This window comes from Pinus tabuliformis, chromosome 5_2, assembly GCF_031772625.1.
Source record: "Pinus tabuliformis cultivar Carrire ecotype Pingquan chromosome 5_2, CPIR1, whole genome shotgun sequence".
NCBI classification, from domain to species: domain Eukaryota; kingdom Viridiplantae; phylum Streptophyta; class Pinopsida; order Pinales; family Pinaceae; genus Pinus; species Pinus tabuliformis.
Window position 1 is genome coordinate 118039517 of NC_142306.1, and position 23984 is coordinate 118063500.

General features: G+C 43.0%; 1 pseudogene; it reads right to left on the reverse strand.

The window, feature by feature from the left end:
• Positions 1–18877: 18877 nt before the first annotated feature.
• Positions 18878–19783, reverse strand: LOC149157785 (protein MAEA homolog pseudogene; annotated as a pseudogene).
• Between the last annotated feature and the right edge of the window lie 4201 nt (positions 19784–23984).

The window sequence follows — 23984 nt, forward strand, 5'->3', positions numbered from 1 at the left end:
AGATGCAGATGAGTTTTTTGAAGCCAACCACACAGCAACCCAGATCAATGACAGATTATCTGAAAACAGACTTTGAAGTATTGGCAAAGGATATCCATCCTATTGACCAAATAGAACTACACAAGCAGACTAGTGAAATGGTTTACTCCACCTTGACCAACAAGGCAATTGCAGCCCACCAATTCTAGAATTCGTTGAATAATATATCAGTACAATTCCAGTTTGATAAGGCCTCTTCACAGGCCAAGGACACTAGAATAAAGTCCTTAGAGGACTTGGTCATAGAACTAGGACATGATCCCAAGGATGTGAAAGCTGTAGAAAATCTTATCAAGAAGAAAAATGATGACATAGTTGCACTGAAGAAGCAACTTAAAATTCCTCCTCTACATCATCCTCAGATAGCTGAAGTGTTGGAAACACAGAAGGAGGAAGAGCTTATGGACTTAGTCCTCAAGCTTAACGAACAATTAAAAGAGATAGAAAAGGAGCTAGATAACTTGATACAGTCTAAGCAGAGTGAGTTGGCCACCACTTAGACTGTAATCCCTATAGTCTCTACAGTAGTACCCTCCACATTGGCTGCTGCCTTAGCACCCATAGTTCCACCAACTACAACTTTGCCAGTAACAGGTACATCAGTAGGCATAGCGGCATCTACAAACACAGGTACTTCCATAGAACAAACAACTGAATTGGTAAAGGCCATGGAGGAAATGAGCATCCAAGCCACTGAACTTAAGAAACTTAGAGAAAAAGTGTCAAATCTGGAGATTGACTGTAAACTTGCCCAGATACAACAAAAGGAAGAATTTTAGAAGAACCAAAGAATGATAGAAAGAATAGAAGTCCTTGAAAAGGACTTGATGTTGCAAAAGCCACTAGGAGACATGAAAGAAATTATGTGGGCCAACATCATTGATTCCATCAATGATGTTTGACCTTATATTCAAGTTATTTTTGAACAGACTGAACGAGTAAAAGTGGCTACAGAAGCAGTCCACAAGACAAGAGAAGAATTGTGAGATATGCCTGAAGTAGCCAACCTATTGATCACATTTTTGAACAGCAGAAACATGTACCAACTTGATGAACTAGAAATTGATGATAGAAGAACAACCATCATTGAAATAAAAAAGGTTCTCACCAAAAGGAACCTGATGCTCAATCTGGAGAAAAGATGTCAAAGCATCCAAGCAGACATTGATAGTTTTATGACAAAGTATGGCATCTTAAGAGAAAAAGGACTTCCTAGTCATATGGTAATAAATGACAAGCTGATGACTCAAGAGGATTATATTGAAAGAATAAACAAGCTGGCCAGAAACCAAGCTAGTACTTCAGGGGTGAAATCTTTGCCCACTGGAAAGGTACTATATGATGGTCTTGAAAATCTGTTTTGCATAGAGCAGGAGGTAAAGCACTTGTTTACCAGTAGGCCAAATTTTGCTAAGTATATAGAAGCTGATGAAATATATAGAAATATGATAAGAATGAAGTTACCTGACAGTGGATGGTGGAAAAAACTTATAGATTTACTATAAAGTTACTGTAGTAAATCTACATGGTAAAACATGGATGCCAAGTAGAACACATAAGACAGAGTCAAATTAGAACAGGTAAAGAGTATCAGTAGGTAGAAGATAGAAAGTGATTCCAACACATAACTACAAAGCAACTGAAAGAGCCAAATCCAAATTACAAGAGCCAGCACAGTCACAATAAAAAGGACAGCAAGAAGACAGTTCTCCATCTGTCTCTATCTTCGTGTTGAAGATATTTTTGGTTTCCTAAAATAATTCTCATCTTGTTATGAGATATTTTGTATCACTTTTTGTATAAATACTTCACAAATTGAAGTAATTAGTGTGGATTAAAATACATTTCTGTAGACATTTTATATCGAGCTAAGGAGCTGTTGTATTCAAGACTTGACTGGTTTTGCTGGATATGAAATAAAGCTAAGGACATTTCACTGGATTCTTGTGCACAGTTGGAACAAATAAGTATTATCTCTTCATGTTTAAATATTGTTTTTTTTTCATGTTATAAATATTCATATGTGTCTCTTATGAAATCTTAAAAGCAAACAAGGAATGGTATCATCAGAATGCTTAAATGCTCTCTGTTTTAACTATTTTCTTTCTTTATGTTTTCTACTAAACTGTTGATGAGCCCCAAATTTGGTAACATTTTGGGCTCATTTGGCCTAACTACCTTTGCTCAACCCTTCATTTTTCATAACTTATGCATCATTTTTTAGTATGTTTATGTCATTTGTACGAATAAGGGCAGTCACCATTCCTAGGTGGCTAACACATGCTCATTTCAGGTTTTTGACACATGATTGGAACAAAACCAAGCAGATAAGGGCCAGGAGACAGCCAAGATGGGGTTGAGGATTCGTAGGAGGGTTGTCCACAGCATTAAATGGCCTTCCTTGGGATCTTCACCCCCAACTCCGAGCTCCAACAGCCACCACAACCGGATCTAGAAGGTAGCCAAACGGATTTTGAGGAAGCAGCTGTTCACTCCTAGTTTGGTCAGCCAAGTCCCACTAATTTAGGAGGCCAGCTTGGGGCCTCGTGATGTATAAATGACAAGGATTTAGCCTTCGAAAAGGACTTTTGAAACATTGTTGCACATTCTGCACTACGAGCTGCTAGCTTGGTTTTGCTCTTTTGTAGCCATTATTGGCATACCTTTTGACTTATGATTATTATTTCTTAACAGGAAGCAGTCAGATTTGATCTCAGTTCTGAGTTTTTAAAAGGAGCCATAGCTCTCGGGGTTGGGCCCAACCTGAGAGCCTAAGGCCTCCTTCTTCTGTATTGTTATCTTTTCTTCCAGCATTATGGTTCTCTTTACTTGCATTTGAAACGCAGTTTGTTGAGTTAGATTTCGTGGTATGGTTAAGTAGGTTGTTGTTAGAAGATAGAGTTGCTCCAGATGTTTAGAATAGAGTAAAGAGATTAGAATTGATAAAATCTCCAACAAAGGGTTGACTGTACTCTCATTTTCATCTCTTTCTAGGGGTTGGAATTGCAGACAGTGCTACCCATCAAAAACATTGGTTTGTGTACTCATGCAATCTTTGGTGCAATATTTTCATTTATAGTAGTTGTCCATGCGCTCAGACCTCTTGGAATGTTTCTTTGCTTCAGTACCACACATGGTTTTCTTTAGAAATAACGTTGTTGTTCATTGGTTCCATTAAACAGTTAGGACAGATTAGGAATGTTTTGATTATGTGCAGGACGTGGATGATTTGGTTTAGTTTATATTGTGCAGTGAAACTCCATCCCTCTCTTGTCCTTCTAAGCCTTGCCCAGGCCAACTGCTCATCTCCAAATTCGACCCCTTGTCTCTCAATTACTCTACTGCCCACAACATCCTACCTCCCTTCTTGGCCTTCCACTCCCTCTACCCTCTTTAAGACAAACTAGTTTTCCACATCCTCTCATCACCTCACCTCCCTGTCACTAAGTCATTAAAAACCCCTCTCCTATCTCCCTATCCATCCATACAGCCTTTTCCACTAACCCATCATCCAAAATCCAATCGTAGAACATCCTGTAGGAATTACTGAACATCCTGTAGAAATTCTGAAACATCCTGTAGAACCCTTGCAGACTTCCTGTAGAAGCTCATGAACTCGGTTTTTGGCATCCAAACTTTGTGAAACTTTCTGGAAGGGTGTTAGGGACCCCTTAGGCCCTCTCTGTACCATCTCAACCTTTTCCAAACATTTCTCCTCCTTGATCCGCCTCTGCACTGTAAAAAGCTAGTTAAAAGCACATGCATGATAATTCTAATAACTGAAACAAAAATACAAACAATGTTTTCTTCAGATAGAGGTAGTCTAGACACATGCATTTTACCTTCATAGAAGTAATGGCATCTCTTTCAGTAGTTTGTATTCCCATATTTGCATCAGTAAGACTAGCTGGTAGAATTAGGGTTTGCTAGGGTTTGCGTTTCTTGTTGGCTTTCAGTTCCTTTCTGCAAGTAGATCAGCTTCCTTTGAGTTAGCTTTCATCCATTAGTTAAAAAGCTTCTTCTAAGAGCTCATAGAAGTTGGCTTGAGCCCCTAGCGGACTTTTGCCAACTGACCAAGTGACAGCTGCGGCAAGAGCTAGTACTTGTGCATACAGCACCTTCGCTTCCAAGTTTGTTACGAACTACCGGGTTGATAAAATTAAAGAAGGAAGCTCCAGGAGTTGTAGCATTATTGCTACAATACTAGAGCCCACCATCTTTTTGGTGCCGTTGCCGGGGAAGCGTCAGAGTATTGGTGATTGTTGCTTTTCTTCTATTTTCCTACTCTCGCCTTCTGCTAAGTAGTTTATTTCATTTCCATTCTGCAAAAGTAGCATAGACATTTCCTGCTTTCATAGATTAACATTTCAATTCCGCAATTTCATTTCTGCAAGCGTAGATTAGCATTTCAATTTCGCAAGCGTAGTCTAGCATTTCATTCCTGCAATTTCATTTGAGCAAAATAGATTAGTTCTTTCATGCTTTCATTTCAATTCCGCATTTCCATTTCAGCAAGATAGTTAGTTGCAGTTCAATCTGTTTTAGTTTTGCAGGTACCAGAAAAAAACAAAAGAAATCAAAAGTCTTTTCATTTCATGCCTCGTAGAAATCGAGATAAAACAGGCAAATTCTTACCCAACACCCCCACCACATCACTAAGTCACCCTTCTCTCTTCTTTGGTGACAGTGATCCAGAAGAACCTATAGGCGAACCTCCTGAGACATACGAAGATCCTATAACAGAAGAAGAGTTAGAGAACACTCCATCTGAAGCTATGGCTGACAATAGGGGAGAAGATGAGAGAATTGAAGGTGCCTTTCCCATCCGAGAGACCAATGGAGACATGAAAATGAAGAACATCAGCCCCTCCGCTTTACCTCACTTCCATGGACTGACTACTGAAGACCCTGATACCTTCCTGTTTTAGTTTTCCGTCCTTTGTCGAACCTATGACTATACCGAAGATGAGAAAAAACTGAAACTCTTCCCCTCTACCCTTAAGGATGCAGCATTACGCTGGTTCATGGGCTTACCTGGGAATAGTATCACCACTTGGGCCCAGATGCAACAAGCTTTCAATACCAAATACCGGGACTACTGTAGGTCCAAGGAAGCCAAGGGAGAAATCTTTCGGATGACCATGGGGAATGATGAGTCTTTAGAAGATTACGAGGAAAGGTTCCAACTTAGCTATAAACGGGCCAGGTGCACACTTGACCCTGAATCCCTCAAGTTGGTCCTGCTCCGAGGAGTCCCTGAAGACCTCTTAGATACGCTTCACATGCTAGCTGGAGGAGATATTTACCAACTACCTTATGAGGACATAATGACTGTGTTTAGAAACCACTCTAGGGTAGCCCGGAAAAGAGGTAGAGGAAACCTCCTCTCAGCTGGTATTCCTTTCTCCAAACATGAGTTTGCAAATCAATTAGAGGACCTCAAGATTGAGGTGAGACAGACCATCGCCATGCAACTTGATACATTCCGAATCCAGCAGAAGAAAGAGGAAGCTGAGAGGGCTTTGGCTATCTTCTGCCCTAGGTGTACAAGGAAACACCCTAAGAACGAGTGCCCATTACATTCGGTTGAGGTATGTTTTGTTTGTGAGGAGGACCACCCCACAAACCAATGTCCAACCTTACTTGGACTTAAAGCCATGGATCAAGGGACAGAAGCGCCCACTGAACCTCTCTATTTCCTCAACCAAAGGAAGCCACATGGACCTAGACCTTACCAACAGGGGATGCAAGGGACACCCCAAGCTTATTACAGCCCCAACCAATCTGCTCTTATGCCTTCCTGGGGTCCCCCTGCTCATCCTTCCTGGTCTGTGCCTCCTCCATGGTCTTACCCACCTCAGTACCATACTCAGCCCACTACTCATTCATTTCACTCACATGCCCAACCACAGCCTCAGTGGAATGCACCTCAATCAGGGTGGAGGCCCCAGTACAGTACTCCTCCCGCCATTTTGCCTCCACCACTAGCTCAACCACAACCATTACCTCTTGCTCCTCCAAGGCAACCCCAAATGCCTGCTCAACCGAACCCGAACCCCAACAACCGACAGGCCCAGCAGGTATATACTGGGGAAACATCATGCCCTACCTATGCTGTGGAGATCCAGGAGATCAACTTGCGACCTGGAAAGACTCTTCCGGATCACCAACCTCCTCCCTCGGAGGACGAGGAAGATAAACAGGAAAGTGAACCAAAGGCCATTCCACCCTTTGCTGAGAGACTAACGGCCACCACACAACCCAACCCAGAGGAGGATGAGCTTCTGGGAGAACTAAAACAGTTGTGTGTGAGAATAACACTTCTCCAAGCCATCAAGGATGTACCGATATACAACAAACTGGTTAAGGAAAAGTGTTTCAGAGACCCAGGCAGGCGAAAAAGAGATGCTTCAACCATCAATGTCATAGGACAACTGTCTGATCTTATGTTGGGGCAGGCCATCTGCCCAAAGTATCTGGATCCTGGGAGTCCTGTAGTCGATGTCCACATCAATGGCACCATCATACCTCACACATTGATTGATCTGGGGGCTGCCATTAATGTGATGACCAGGGATACCATGCTCAAACTCAACCTTCAGGGTTCCTTGAGAAAGACCTCGACAGTCCTGCAACTAGCAGATCGCTCCACCGTGACTCTCGAAGGGATTGTAGACGATGTCTTGGTCTCTGTTGACTCTTGGGAGTACCCTGCAGACTTCTTGGTTCTGCAACCAAAGGCAAAGCTTACTGGATACCCTCTTATTTTGGGAAGGCCCTGGTTAGCCACTGCAGATGCTTACATAAGCTGCCGTGCAGGAAACATGACCATCAAAAATGGTCCTATGTCCAAGCAGCTAGTCCTGTACCCTCCTGCCCAACCCCTATTAGAGCATGACTTACCACTTTGGTTGGAGGAAGGAGAAGAGGATGAGGTGTACTCAGCACCTTTGTGCACCCTAGACACCATTAGGGGATCCCCTCTAACCGAGGATGATTTGATTGAGACCTTGATCTAGAATCCACCTCCCAGTGCATCGTCCTTAGAGGAATTGGTGGTGGATGCCCAAGCTAGCACCTTAGTGGACCTTTGTGTGACCAACCCTGTTGCTCCCAGAGTCAAAAATGTGGAGTTCGGCCCTGAGAGAACGTTAAAGATCAGCTCCTCCCTATCTCCTTCCCAGGAAAAGGAGCTGTGTAGTCTGTTGGCCAGTCATCTAGATGCTTTTGCTTGGAGCTATAAGGAGATGAAAGGAGTCCATCCTTCGGTCTGTACCCATCACATCTACATCAAAGAAGATTGTAAACCGGTTAGGCAACCCCAAAGGAGAATGAATCCAGCCCTTAAGGACATCGTCAAGGAGGAATTGCAAAAACTGTTGGATGCCGGATTCATTTACCCCATCTCGGATAGCGAATGGGTGTCCCCTCTGGTGTTGGTTCCCAAGAAAAACGGGAAGTGGAGAATCTGTGTGGACTACCGAGAACTGAACAAGGCCACCAAGAAAGACCATTTTCCTCTACCCTTCATAGATCAAGTGTTTGATGGACTGGCAGGAAAGAAGTTTTTCTCTTTCCTAGATGGGTTTAGCGGGTATAACCAGATCCAAATCAGCCCGGAGGACCAAGATAAGACCACCTTCACTTGTCCTTGGGGTACCTTCGCTTACCGAGTTCTTCCCTTTGGACTATGCAATGCTCCTGCCACCTTCCAGAGAGCCGTCTTGAGCATCTTTTCTAAGCTGGTCCATGATTCGGTGGAAATCTATATGGATGACTTCACTCCTTATGGGTCCAACTTCCAGGAAGCATTGTCCAATCTGGGAAAAGTCCTAACCAAGTGCATTGAGATGAACATGTCCCTTAGTCCTGAAAAGTGTGAATTCTTTATGACTGAAGGGACCGTCCTAGGCCATACCATTTCTTGCCAAGGGTTACAGGTGGACCCTAACAAAATTGCTCTCATCAAGAAGGTTCCACCTCCTCAGAAGGTAAGAGATGTTCGAAGTTTCTTAGGTTTAGCAGGGTATTATAGGAGATTCATTAAAGACTTCAGCAAGCTAGCCTCGCCATTGTTTAGCCTCTTGGCAAAAGATGTTGAGTTTAAATGGACTGACGATTGTCAGAAGGCTCTGAATGAATTAAAGGACAAGTTGGTGTCTGCCCCAATCTTGAGAGGTCCAAACTGGGCCCTACCTTTCCACATCCACACTGATGCCTCGAACAAAGCCATAGGGGTAGCCTTAGGACAAGTTGAACAAAAACCTCCATACACCATATACTTTGTCAGCAAAAACTTATCCAAGGCAAAACTGAATTACACTGTAACTGAGAAAGAATTCTTGGCCGTGGTCCATGCACTGAACAAATTCCGACATTATATCACTGGATATCAAACGTTTGTACATACTGATCATGCTGCAATTAGATATTTAATGAATAAACCGGATGTGAATGCTCGTATTATTAGATGGTTACTTTTGTTGCAGCAGTTTGATTTGACTATTGTTGACAAGCCAGGTAAAGAAAATGTTGTTGCTGACTTTTTGTCTAGATTGGATTTACCTGCAGGTGAGGATGGAACAATGGATGACCAGATGCCAGATGAACATCTGTTTGCTATCTCAGTACTCTCTCCATGGTTTGCTGATATAGCAAACTACCTTGTCTCAGCACAGTTCCCTCCGCACCTATCCTCAAGGGAGAAGAGCAGGATCGTGAGGAAGAGTGCCTCATTCACTTGGATCGGGGGCAACCTGTTCAAGCTTGGCCCTGATCAGATCTTAAGGCATTGTGTAAGGGAGGAGGAAGTCTTTGATATCCTCCTAACTTGTCATGACGGGCCTTGTGGAGGACATTTTGCAACCAAAAGGACTGCCTTCAAAATCCTGCAGGCAGGCTACTATTGGCCCACGCTTCATCAAGATGTCAGAAGGTATATCAGCCAATGTGACCGATGCCAAAGGATGGGGAAACCGACTCCAAGGGACGAAATGCCTCTCCAACCTCAAGTGACTCTTGAGCCATTTGAGAAGTGGGGTATGGATTTTGTGGGTCCAATCAATCCTCCTTCGAGGCAAAGGTCCTACATCATTGTGTGCACAGACTACCTGACAAAGTGGGCAGAGACCAAGGCGATCAAAGTAGCGACAGAAGAAAAGGTGGCCGAGTTCTTAAGAGAAAACATCTTCTACAAATTTGGCTACCCAAGAGAGCTAGTCACCGATCAAGGAAGCCAGTTCACCTCCAACTTAATTGAAGACCTACTCGCTCATCACAAAATCAAGCATAGGACTTCCACCCCCTATCATCCTCAAGCGAATGGGCAGGTGGAAGTCACCAATAGAGCATTGGAAGGGATCTTGACTAAGGTGGTGAGCAGCAGTAGAAAAGATTGGGCAGATTGCCTGGTTGAGGCCACGTGGGCTTACAACACCACTTGGAAGACCACAACTGGCTTTACACCTTATGAGCTGGTCTATGGGAAGAGAGCTTTGCTGTCAATTGAGTTCGAGTACAACACCTTGAGGATGGCAGCTTAGCTGGACCTAGATCTCAGCCATGCCCAACAAGAAAGGTTATTGCAGCTGAATGGATTGGACGAGCACCGAATGCAGGCCCTTCTCCACTCAAAAGTGGTTCAACTTCAGAGGAAGGTGTGGCATGACCAACATCTCAATGACAAGCTATTTCAGCCGGGAGATTGGGCGTTGTTATATGATTCCAGGCATAAGGATTTCAAGGGAAGCTGAGAACCAGATGGCTGGGACCATATGCAGTGGAAAAATGTAATGACAATGGGTCTGTTCTTATTCGGACCATTGATGAGGAGGCCATCCCCATGCTTGTCAATGGGCATCGACTAAAGATCTACAGAAAACCTCTTTCAAGGCAAGAATTCATCAAAACTGTGGAAAAATCAGTGCTGGTCATAGAGAAGGGTTCTGCCTCTGTTTTGGGCATACCCTGAAGATCTCAAAAAAAAATAAAAAATAATAATAATAATAAAGATCCTTGGGTGAAAACCTTTCCGAGGCTCCCAAGGCAGATGGTAGGGGTGAAAACCTCATCGAGGCGTCCCTGCTGTCTTCTGAAAATGTGTGAAAAAGACCCTTGGGTGAAAACCTCTCTGAGGCGCTCAAGACAGATGGTAAGGGTGAAAACCTCATAGAGGCACCCCTGCTGTCTTTCAAAAAAGAAAAAAGAAAAAAACAAACAAAGAAACAAGAAAAACAGGTTCAAGACTTGATAATTCCTGCAGGTTGCAGGTATTCCATGCAGGAAAAGAGGTCCCTTAACTCAAAGACAAGGGTCCCTACTATGCTACCAGAGGACCTCATCAACACTCCCTCCAGAAACACTCATATCTTCCAAGGTCTGGGCATGATTTGATCACAGTTAAGCCTTCTACAGGAAGCTACAGGACTTTCTACAGGAAGTTCTGTATTTCTATAGGAAACTTCCTGTAGAATCCCAGGACGGCCCAGGACCGACTGTGTGGGAAGATCTGAAGCCCGAGGCTGACACGGAGGCATGCAAGCTAATGTTTTCCTCCATCACCCAATGCTGTCACCTCCTTCTACCACCCCAGTTGCCATGCAATGGAAATACCTGCACAGTCAAATCAGAACATTGAATTATCAGAGGAAGCGATTCTCAAATGGAATAAAGGATGCAGAGACCCCATGCGTTACTTACCAAAGCCATCCGAGGACCCTGCGACCGTGACCGTGATGCCACCGTCTCCACCGTTTCGGCATGCACCCGAGGAGGAAAAACTGCTACAGGACATCCTACAGGAATCCCGTAGCAGTTCATCCAGCTAAAGTGTACACCATCAAGGCGCCTGCAACACCTAGAGTGGGCACATGCACCATTTGCAGCCAGGTAATAAGCTTCGTAACCAACAACAGTCTGCAAGGAGGAACCCTGTGCCTGTGCATGAAGCAGCAACATGCAAATCCGTCGCCCTCATCCCGAAACCTGAAAATCACGTCGCGGCCGCACAGGTAAGTGCCTCACCCTTTTTTCGTCAAATTACATGAACAATGCTCTGAAATGTTTGCAAGTGTGAAAATGAATGGGTTGAGCAGTCGGGTAGCCATTCAACTGGCCACCACGACCAGTCCGATGGTCTCGTCAGATTCGGAAAGTGTTGGTCGTGTCAAGCAAAACGGGAAATGGACACGTGGGAAGCGTCCAGTCGGGGAGAAGCGGCGTTTTAACAGAAATGGCGGCGGCAGATCTGCAGGGAATGATGCGGCGGTCAGGCAGACTTGCTGTGAAATGAATAGGTGACGTCGTCCAACGGTCCGGCAGGGACAGCTCACCCCCGCGCCACGAATTCCGCAGGGATTCAAATCTACCGGCTAGATCGTCACTCCACTCATTTATCATCAGCCGTTTTGTAGTCGAGTAAGCGTCCGAATTTCTCTGAAGCTCGTTACTCCAAGTCTTCGGCTTGTTCAACAGTTTGGTGGTTGCACAGAAGGCGCAGAACCACTGACGTGCTCTCCGGAACCTGTGCGCGACTTCTACAGGAAGCTGCGCTACAGGAAGCTCGCCGCTACGGAGGAAATCGATCTATTCACGTCAAAGGTGGCGAATTGGAAAAGGTAAGCCTGAACCTGTTCCTCCCATGCAATTGGTTTGAAGGGTGGCGAAGTCGACGTCCTCAAAAAAGTAAAACTACAGTCTGAGCATAAAATTGCAAGCGTCGTCTTCCTTTTGCATGAAAATTGTCGTCGTCGTATATGCGGGGTTTTCTACAGGATGTGGTTCGTAATTGAGCCCCTGTCAAGGCTCACCTGTAGATAGCCGAGAATTCACGAATTGTGTGCTTGACGGAGGCGTAGTTCTGCGCTCTGTCTCAAGGAATCCGAAAGGCCCCTCTTTTGATACGCACCAGCCACCTCCGGCTAACATAGCAAGCTTTCACCATGCCGGGTGGATTCATTAGGAAGGAACCGACAGACTCAAAGAAGCTACGGGAAAACCCTGAGGTGGTAGAACTGTTCTCTCGTGCACAATGGATGTCGTTCTGCGACAAGCTTCAAGGTTATGATGATGAGGTGGCAGAGGAATTCCTGCGAGCTTTGAAGCCAAAATAAAAAATGTTGGCCATTGTAAATTTCAGGGGTGTGAATCTCAGACTCACCCCACAGTTCATTAGCAGAGTCACTGATCTCCCAATGGGGGTACCGTGGGATAAGGAGGAGAGAAAACTAGGCCAGAAGGCTAAAAAGGAGTTCTTTTTACCAGAGGAGCAATTCTCAGAGGATAAGAACGGGGTTCGCAGAGCTAGCCTACAGCCGCTTTGGAGTGAGGTCAGCCTCCAAATTATGAAATATATCACGTGCGAAGGACGATTTAGCATTGTATATGGGTACCATTTCCGGCTGCTCACAGAACTTAGGCACCAGATGGACCTACCTTCAGAAAACAAGCTAAGTATTCCCTACTTCCTTCTGCAGTCCATGACTGAATGTGCCACCAAATTACAAGAGGGCACGCCAGACCAGGTAGCCCATCATGGGCTCATTAAGCTCCTCGTGGAGGATGCACTCCACACATACACTGTCCCTCTCTCGTGGGAAGCCTTCCGAAATCTGACTAAGGATGGCGATATCAAAATGTTGACCGAGGAGCTTACTTCCTCCAGCAGCGAGGAGAAGGAGCCAATACACACAGAGAAGAAAGGGAAAGGCCAAGAAACCGCGGCCAAAGCACCGAAGAAAGAAAAAAAGGGGAAACAAGAGAAACACCAGGTTGCCGACAAGGAGGATGAAAAATCCACATTGACACCCAGGGAGAAAAGGTTACAAAGTAGGGTGGAAAAGACTAAAAAATTCCATGTCAGTAAAGGCACCTCGAAAGCAGCATCAGCAAAGTCAAAAGACAAAGCACCCTCAACCAAACAGGCTAAAACGGTGCCACCTGTTTCTACAGGAAAGTCAAAAACGGCTTCTACAGGAAGCCAGAAATCAGCAACTACAGGGCCTTCTACAGGAAGCCCTGAGAAAGGAAAACCAAAGGAGAAGACAACTGAAATTCTTGCAAGGGAGGTAGCAGTCATGCTGGCCACCCTTAGTACACCTCCCAAGCCGAGGGAAAAACGAAAGAGGGAGATCCCTCTGTATTTCAAAGCACGGAGGAGTGTAAGGATCAAAACAGGCAGGCCCCAACCTCCATCCAGCAGCCCAATTACTATAGAGGACACCCCTACCTCGCCAAGGGAGAGGTCCCCCTCAAAAATATCAGTCACTTATGAGCGGGGGAGCCCGAAGACAACTGCTTGGAAGGAGAGAATGGACAGGTTGGCTTCGAAAACCCCACTACAGGATGCTGAGGCCGTTCTACAGGAAACATTGGCCCGGCTCAAGGAGACAGAGAAAATGGAGGGAGAGGCAGCCACATCACCACTTAGGGAAGACGGAGTAGAGCCACCGAGGGAAGAAGAGAAAGAGCATATTCCGGAACCTAGTCCCCAGCCAAGCTTGAGCTCGTATTATAACTTCTTGGAGGCTGGAAAAATTATCCCACAAAAATTCACTGTGCCACTTTTCTTTGCGTTGGAGGAAGAAAGAGTGAGAACTCACACGTGGATGAAAATAGCTAAATCAAAAGGAGTGGCAGATATAGGCCCCTTGGAGGAACAACTCAAGGAGGCACGAAAAGAATTAGCTATGGCCAAACACGTGGCAAACTGCCAGCGGGTGTTCCTACAGGAAGAGAATGAGAAACTTAAACTGCAACTACAGGAACTGAAGAAAGAAAAGGGCACATTATCAGGGGACACTATAGCAGAACATCAAGGCAATGAAGGACTGCAAATTGGTCTTGGGGAGCCAACCTCGCATCTATAGGGAAGGGAACTACAAGCACAAATCGAGATACAAGCTCTCAAGCAGTAGTTGTAGCAAAAAGAGGCACAACTGGCCTGCATGGCCAGTTGGGCCATGGATGCTCTACAATGCAGACAACCGGCCAAATCTTATGGCCTGTACCTATGGGACGAGTGGCTGCAATTTCAAATCAATGCATTGGCACAGAGGGGTATCTCCCAAATCCAAGACCCCCAGCAGTTCACAGAGTTATGCAATAGCAGTTCATCAGAGGACAAGGCCAAACTATCGGAGTTCTATCTCCATAATTTGGCCCTTCCTAATGTGACTTCATGGGATCCCAACACAGCTGTAGGAGATATGCAGTTGATGGCATTTGCCTCATGGTTGAACCATGAAGAGAAGAGAGCAGCGGAAGTCAAAGAGGTCATGAACCGAGAATTACATGAGCCACTGCTGATTAGAGCAGAGCCAGGGGATCCCACTGCATTGATATCGGCCCACCAACACTTAGCCACCAACCCTCAAACGTTATTGAAATACATGGATCAGCAGGCCCAGGCTATAGCACATTTCGAGGATATGGAGCGACTATTAGGGGAGAACTGTGTTCATGCTTGCACCCGCCGATGGAACACATTGTCCCACAGCCTTAAAATCAGAGAATATCACACTCCAACTCGAATGAGGGAAGCTCTAGCATGGGTGCCCCTCTACAAGAAGTCCATACAGAACCTCCAAGCCAGCTGGATTGGCCTCAAGCTAAGCCCACCTCTGCTGTTAGGATTGATGGAAGGCAACACAGAAAAAGAAGAGCATAAGCAGTGGGAAGAGGTGGAAAGGAAGGCTGGGTTCCATGCCAGTGAGGAGGAGACTACTTCTGAAGCCTGGGATGTGAGGGTGGCGGTGAAAGCAATGAAGGACGAGGAGTTGGATTAGTTTCTCAGGGATGAGCAATCATTTTAGCTAGGGGGTGATGATGAGCCCCAAATTTGGTAACATTTTGGGCTCATTTGGCCTAACTACCTTTGCTCAACCATTCATTTTTCATAACTTATGCATCATTTTTTAGTATGTTTATGTCATTTGTACGAATAAGGGTAGTCACTATTCCTAGGTGGCTAACACGTGCTCATTTCAGGTTTTTGACACATGATTGGAACAAAACCGAGCAGATAAGGGCCAGGAGACAGCCAAGATGGGGTTGAGGATTCGTAGGAGGGTTGTCCACAGCATTAAATGGCCTTCCTCGGGATCTTCACCCCCAACTCCGAGCTCCAACAGCCACCACAACCGGATCTAGAAGGCAGCCAAACGGATTTTGAGGAAGCAGCTGTTCACTCCTAGTTTGGTCAGCCAAATCCCACTGATTTAGGAGGCTAGCTTGGGGCCTCGTGATGTATAAATGACAAGGCTTTAGCCTTCGAAAAGGTCTTTTGAAACATTGTTGCACATTCTGCACTACGAGCTGCTAGCTTGGTTTTGCTCTTTTGTATCCATTATTGGCATACTTTTTGACTTATGATTATTATTTCTTAACGGGAAGCAGTCAGATTTGATCTCAGTTCTGAGTTTTTAAAAGGATCCATAGCTCTCGGGGTTGGGCCCAACCTGAGAGCCTAAGGCCTCCTTCTTCTGTATTGTTATCTTTTCTTCCAGCATTATGGTTCTCTTTACATGCATTTGAAACGCAGTTTGTTGAGTTAGATTTCGTGGTATGGTTAAGTAGGTTGTTGTTAGAAGATAGAGTTTCTCTAGATGTTTAGAATAGAGTAAAGAGATTAGAATTGATAAAAGCTCCAACAAAGGGTTGTCTGTACTCTCATTTTCACCTCTTTCTAGGGGTTGGAATTGCAGACAGTGCTACCCATCAAAAACATTGGTTTGTGTACTCATGCAATATTTGGTGCAATATTTTCGTTTATAGTAGTTTTCCATGCGCTCAGACCTCTTGGAATGTTTCTTTGCTTCAGTACCACACATGTTTTTCTTTAGAAATAACGTTGTTGTTCATTGGTTCCATTAAACAGTTAGGACAAATTAGGAATGTTTTGATTATGTGCAGGACGTGGATGATTTGGTTTAGTTTATATTGTGCAGTGCAACTCCATCCCTCTCTCGTCCTTCTAAGCCTTGCCCAGGCCAACTGCTCATCTCCAAATTCGACCCCTTGTCTCTCAATTACTCTACTGCCCACGACATCCTACCTCCCTTCTCGGCCTTCCACTCCCTCTACCCTCTTTAAGACAAACTAGTTTTCCACATCCTCTCATCACCTCACCTCCCTGTCACTAAGTCATTACAAACCCCTCTCCTATCTCCCTATCCATCCATGCAGCCTTTTCCACTCACCCATAATCCAAAATCCAATCGTAGAACATCCTGTAGGAATTACTAAACATCCTGTAGAAATTCTGAAACATCCTGTAGAACCCCTGCAGACTTCCTGTAGAAGCTCATGAACTCGGTTTTTGGCTACCAAACTTTGTGAAACACTCTGGAAGGGTGTTAGGGACCCCTTAGGCCCTCTCTGTACCATCCCAACCTTTTCCAAACATTTCTCCTCCTTGATCTGCCTCTGCACAGTAAAAAGCTAGTTAAAAGCACATGCATGATAATTCTAATAACTGAAACAAAAATACAAACAATGTTCTCTTCAGATAGAGGTAGTCTAGACACATGCATTTTACCTTCATAGAAGTAATGGCATCTCTTTCAGTAGTTTTCATTCCCATCTTTGCATCAGTAAGACTAGCTGGTAGAATTAGGGTTTGCTAGGGTTTGCGTTTCTTGTTGGCTTTCAGTGCCTTTCTGCAAGTAGATCAGCTTCCTTTGAGTTAGCTTTCATCCATCAGTTAAAAAGCTTCTTCTAAGAGTTCATAGAAGTTGGCTTGAGCCCCTAGCGGACTTTTGCCAGCTGACCAAGTGACAGCTGCGGCAAGAGCTAGTACTTGTGCATACAGCACCGTCGCTTCCAAGTTTGTTACGAACTACCGGGTTGATAAAATTAAAGAAGGAAGCTCCAGGAGTTGTAGCATTATTGCTACAATACTGGAGCCCACCAACTGTCTTGGTTTGGGAATTCTTAATTGCTCCCTTACTTCCATAGTTTACCCCCCCTTTGGTCCATAGTAAAGGATTCTTCATTGCCCTTTGCTACTGATCATCCTTCCTTTCTTCATCTTAATCCCGGTTAAGGATCCTTCATTGCCCTTTGCCCTGATTAGGACTACCTCATCCATTTGAACATGTAGATTTGCTTTCGCTGTGCTAGCCTACCCTGTGAACTCTTACCTTAGTGATTGATCAGATCCAGTTCAGCCACTCTTGATTGAATCCATAGCCCAATGACCTGAATATTTTCTTTTCCCATCTGTTTTCTTAATTCCACCACCGAATTAAAACAAAACAATCATGAACACTAAGAATTAGCTTGAAATCTTATTCAAAACAAAGTTAAATTATAAAGAGAGAGCCCTCACTGGACTTAGGTTGGCTAGAAACCGAGTCTAGAAGATTAGGTTTGTGGTTACCTCAGACTATTACTTCTTTGACAACTTCTAAGGAAAACATCTGAGTGATAACACATAACACCAAATTCAAGACAAAATAACTGCAACAACATTTTAGAAATTTCAAAACTTTCTAAGGTATTTCTTCCGAATCCAGCCTTAAGAAAGTAATGAAGCAAGTGCATCTCTATTTATAGGGAGATTCTCAACTTCCTATATAATATAATATTAATATTTCAAGCGAAACCCCCTATATTATCCTAAGGAGTAGTAAAAATCCTTTTGCTCTCATTAATTAATACTCAAAGCCATATGTACAATGATTTAATCCTAGATAGCCCTAAAACGAGGGGACCACTCCACAGATGTGGCAAAGAGGGGCTTCATTGTGTAGCATCCAACGTCCGAAAGCCCTTAAAAAATATGTAGATGCTAAAAAAATGTTCAAACCTACAAGCCAAACCCTTTAGGATTCCTCCAAATGTGGCCTTCCAATTGTATACACACCCTCAAAGTCATTATTAAAACCCTCCAATGTGGCTTAACCTCAATACCACATCAATATTAAGGTCTACAAAATTCATCCCTAATTTTAACCTTCATTTCAAGTTAGCCCAAATCAATTCTACATTATAATTCAACAAAATCAAACTACAAAAATTGTTGCACACACTAATTCTACAGTTAGGTGTGTCTATTTATGAATAGGGTTTCCATAATTTTAAGTTAATTTAATTTATGGTTAGTAGAGATTTAATATCTATAGAATATCCAAAAAATATTTTTAGTAGTAGTTATTCCTTCTATAGAGGGTTGAGATTTATCTCAAAGGTAATTGTGGCTTTTATTTTTATTTTCAATTTAATTGAAAAAGGTTATTAAATTAAATTAAATTAAATATATATTATAACAAAGGCTATTTATGGTTTAATAATCTCCATGATAAAGTGAGGATGAATATCCATGATTAACAATCTTGTTACATGTTTTTTTAAATGTGTATATGTTTAAGTCATGTATTCATTCTTTTCATAATTAATAAAAGTAATAATAAAGTTATAATCTAGTTATTTTTTATGATTTTATTTTAATTTTGGTAATCTGAAATCTATCATGACATAATTGTTTTGATGCACAAGCCATTTATTTTATATGGTTGTGCTAGTGTATATATCTTAGTTTCTTCGTTACCAATTTTAGGTTAATAAATGTCAAATGCATTTACTTGAACTACACTAGATACTTGTTTTGATGCATATCATGGATTGACGCCTATAGATGTTCACGAAAAAATTATTTTTATGGTTTTGCCAGTATATATATCTTAGTTTCATTGTTACCAATTTAGAAAGAATTTCAACTAGATTTATGTTAGATGCATTCACTTCAACTAATTCACTAGATAATGTTCACAATGGACTGTCAACTACACCAAGAACTTCATTAATGGTTGGGATTTCATTTTTTTAAGCATGCTCATGTTTATTTTAGACTTATTGTCCTACTATAAACATAATAATTTGGTAAAAACAAAGGTGGATTATTTGCATTCATTAGTTATTTTTAAATGTAGCATGCAAGCTTAGAATGGATATGCCTTGAAAGAGGTAAATATGAAGTTAGATCCTTAAAGATCTCATGTGAAAGTGGGTCTTCTTTCATAAAATTTCCCCATGGAAAATTTGATTCTTAAGAGCAAATAACCTAGCATGTAGGCAAGTATTTAGTAGTGGCTTGGTAAGCATTTGATATAGTTTGTAGAACCCCTCCTTGAATTGATAGACCAAATTATCCCATTGATTTGTTTGAATTAATAAATTATATGTTGCACAACCAATATGGATTTTGAAAGAAAGAGTCATCATTGCATGCTTAAGCTCTTTCATATTGGTGGAACCCCATGGTGCAATATTCTTCCATGCACATGCAATTGTATCCATGCTATGGTCAACTCAAACAAGCTAGATAAGCTTTTGTAGCCTAAGTTAGAACTCTAACTTGATACTACTCACTCTTATTGATTTGATCTAACTTCCTTTTCAAACTGAGAAGTCATGAGACAAGAGAAGTAAAGTGTTTGAATGATCTCTCTTTTTACATGTTTTTTTGTGCCACTTCTACAACAACATTCATCTCCTTCCCAATAGTTCAATTTATAGTCCTCATTGATTTCTCATAATTTGATGGTTAAGCATTAGTGACTCTAGCAAATGATTATTTAAACATGTTGGAGGATTGCTAGAAATACTCGCCCAAAGGCCCCATTGGCTGATGGGATTAAAAATCTCATAATCATCAATATAATTTCTATCTTTAGAAAGCAAGATGGATAGGAATATCCAATAAATTCCAAACCATATCATCTTACATTAGGCCATCTTCGTCCATAATGCTATTAGATATATATAGCTTCTCTTCTTTTGGTTGTACCACTCCACAAACATGTAAATTATTTTCCTAAAACAATTTTTCCACCCATCCTCCAAAAATGTTAATTGTGACAGATTTAGCTTAACAATGCCCAAAAATGTCAACGGTGAGAGATTTAGCTTAAAAAGTATAAGGGACATCTTGAAGATTATCTAGATAGGAAATGAAATACATTTATGCTTCTTCTTAATTCTAGTTTGCATTGGCTGCACAATCAACTTGATGCCCCTTATTTATTCCAGTTTGCATGGGTTGCACAATCAGTTTAATCTATGGTTCTGTTGACAGTGTTGGACTTGCCAACATTCAGGGGATCTCCCCAATATGAAGTCCCAAATAGACCTCACACCATTTGGTGTAGGAGTCCCATCTGATATGATGGCCCGGTTACCATTATCCTAAAGATATGCCTTAGCGCTTGCTTGTCAGCATAGGAGAGTGATATACCTAGTCTTCAAAAAGCGAGGTACGTGTGCCTGGTGAGTGCTTAGTGTAACTTGTGTCTAAGTTCCTTCACTGCAGAGGGGGAGGGTGATAGTGAGTCTCTAGTCGAGAGGGAGTAGTCCCAACTCAGGTAGAGACACACTCAACACAATAGGATCTGCGTAGCCTCCGACGGAGTAGTCCACACAGATGTGGAAGTCACAAACACTAAGGTAAATAAATAGCATGTACAACACCTAGCGGAGTAGTCCACATGGATGTGACCGTATTTATAACAAATATACAAGAATGAATTTGTCTAGTGTTCGACGGAGTAGTCCATATGGACGAGACAACAATAAAAATCATTCCAACACATCTTCAACAATATATGCACTACAATAATTGAAGTAGATCAACTGTCCTATTACAAGTTAATCAAACATGCATTACAAGGTTTTAAAGAATAGTCTTACAAATGAATACAACACATGCATGAAAATGTGTTGGCCTGTGACAGGCTTATGAATTAAGCAAAAGTTCCTAGACACATTTGTACACCATACATCACTAGCCCCAGTAGTGGAGCATTGGAGCCACAACTCGCTCCTTGAAGAAAATATTACAGACTCTCAGGGCTATGTGGGGGGAGCAAAGGTTAAAAGTACTTTGCATGTACAAATAAGGGGGTATATATAGCCAAGGGTGAAACTGGCGCTTGTGACTCTTCGAATTCCCTTGTGACTGTTTGACTTACATGACTCTTTAACTATGTGTAGTTCTCGTGGACTTCCATGTTACGTTACATTGATTACACAAGTATGACCCAAAGTAGTGATGTGGCTAAGGCGACTCATGACACAACTCGACATGAAACTGCTGTTATGAACATGTTGGCTATGTTGTTCATGTCAAGCTGTTGTGCTGTTGAGTGACGAGTGTGCTTGTGGTGTACCATAGCTTCACGTTCGAATGGAAAAATGTGTGGAGTCTTCAATGGTCTTGGTGTTCACTTGATGGTTCATGCAAGTGCATGTGTCTCCTTCGCTTGCTACTTGGTATGATCTGTGTGTTTTTCCAACCACGAGCAAGTCTTCTAGCATGCGCTCCTTTTTCATCTCGTTCATTGTCGTGCCATGTCCTATCCATGTACCTGTTTCTACAATCACTCATGACGAGACGACAGCAAATCCAGAAATCCCCTAGTCTACCATGATGCATTGTCTTTCGTTTTCGGGTGCATGTAACCGGCAGAAATGACAAGGCTTTGAAGAAGTGTAGAGCACATGTCAGGAAGGGATGTGAGGCTCTGGGACACTCTTGGGAAACACTGCAAAAATTTCACTAGGAGGTTAGGTTGAGCGATCTGGGACAATAGTGACATCTGCAAGGGATGGCTCAGCTGGGAGGCATAATTGCACAGTTTTTTCGGGAAGGTAGTGTGGGAAGCAGGGAGCACTGATAATGAAAAATGCGTAGTTTTCCAGAGGAGACTAGGATCAGGCTGCGTAAGAACTAGGAGTGAAAACTGTGCAGTTTCCTAGAGGAGCCCAAGATCGGTCAACGGTAACTTGCTGGTCAGAACTGGGTAGTTTTGGGAGGGAGTCAAGAAAGACATGATTGCGCAGTTTCAGGGCTGAGCGAAGTTTTGGGTAGCATGTGGAATGTTAATGAAAACTACGCAGTTTTGAGGAGGAGCAGAGAGCAGGCCAATAGGGGGACTGCCTGGTAGAACTATATAATTTCTCGGGATAGTGAAGTGACAGGCAACAAGTGACTGCCCCTCATGTCTACACAGTTTCTATAGGCAGTGCAGGTACGCATGATGGAGCGCTACTGCGTAGTTTTGGATATGAGTGCAGCCTTGGGTCACAACTCAAGTCAAATTTTTCAGTTTACCAGTGAGAGGCTTGATGGATAGGCTTGTGGGAAGCGTGGACTGAAATGGATTCTTTGGAAAATTCTGCACTGTTCTAGGTGATAGTCAACTGGCTTGATTATGGAAATGTGCAATGTAGACTACCTGGAGGACAACCTTAAGCTCTGCGCAGTTCTGGGCAATAGTGCAAGGCCAATCTAGTCGACAGATCTTCGAAAAAACGACTAAGTGTGTGAGCGATTGAACTTGTGTATACATGATCTTGCGAACACACACTCAACATGACTCAACAACAAGACCCCTCAAACCAACAAGACAACATATGCTTAGCATGACCCTTTGCGGGACTGTTTAATGGTGAAAGTGACAAGTGCGACACTTGGGATAGACCTTCGGACGACTGTGGCAACACTTGCGTGACAATGCTTACAACATTATGTGTGAGTGCGACGGGTGTTAACATAGTTGAAACAACTCATGCACATAATGAAAAACCTTCGATATCACCAGAAAAAGGTCGCAATCATGACATAGCAATCAACATGCCAAAGACGATAGTTAGTCAAACAAGCGAAAAGGAAGTAAGACATGTAGAGGAACACATGAAATGACTTTTGTGTTTTCACACATGCATGTTATTGAAGACATGATGATATGACAATGACAAGAAATCCTGCAAACTCAACTAAGAGATGTACATAGAAAGGTGTTCTTTACTTACCGTACTTACCTTCGAGATGATTATGCATCCGAAAAAGTTTGCATGCGGCCTTGATCTTTCTCCATCACTTGGTCTCTTGGTCCTTCTCCTCAACTCCTTGGGAGTGATCTCAGCAAATCACATTTTCTTGTAGTCACTGAAAGATAGATCAGTGCAGTTTCAGCATTCAGTGATTGTTGCCGGGATGAGGCCTTGGGAGGCCCATCTACACAATTTCTAGATGCAAGGCAAATGGGGTAACTTGGACAACATTGCGGAGTTTTAAGGCACAAGACATTGCTGTGGGATGGGGTCTTGGGAGGACACCTCTGCGAAGTTTCTGAGTGTAGTGCAACTTGAGAGGCAATATTGTGCAGTTTCTAGATGCAAGGAATTCTGACGGGATGGTTTTCGGGATGACACATTTGCGCAGTTTCAGGTTGCAAGGTGGACTGAGTAGCTGAGGGAAAATACTGCGCAGTTTCTGGAGATAGTGGGTTCCGTCTAGGGAAGGAAACTAGAGGAAGCCACTGTGTAGTTTTGGATGCCAGGGAGGCTGGGGTCTCTGCGCACTGTGCATTTCTAGTAGGCAATGGAGAAAGCTTGAGGGTTGCAGAAGCAAAGTGCATAGTTCTGGGAAGTTGGATGAGGCTAGGTTGTTCGAGAAATGTCTAAGTGTGAGATCAATGACAAATATGTAAAGAATGATAGTACTCGACTATGATCACACACAAACACTTAGTGATACGACGTAGACCATCCAAAATTTATAAGACATACTCTGCTTGACGCAACAACCTTTGTGACAAGAGTGCATGAAGTTAGTGTGAAACATGTCTATGTGATGATAACAACTCATACGCGCATGCTTTCCCTTGAAGCAAAACAACACCCCCCTTGCATGAAAAACAAAAATCCTTACGCCCCAAGATGACACATGCTGCATAAAGATGAGAACATGGACATCTCTTAAGATCAAGGAGGGGAGCTTGAGATCATCATCTTACCAACAAGTGACCAAGGAATGATCGATCGCAGGATCCAAGGTAGGCTTTGAAATTTGCATGCGAGGCAAATTTTTCGAGGGTGGTTGTAGCCGCTACAACATTGGTGACACATTGGTAGAACTCCAGCTCTCTGTATGGACCTTGTTTCGT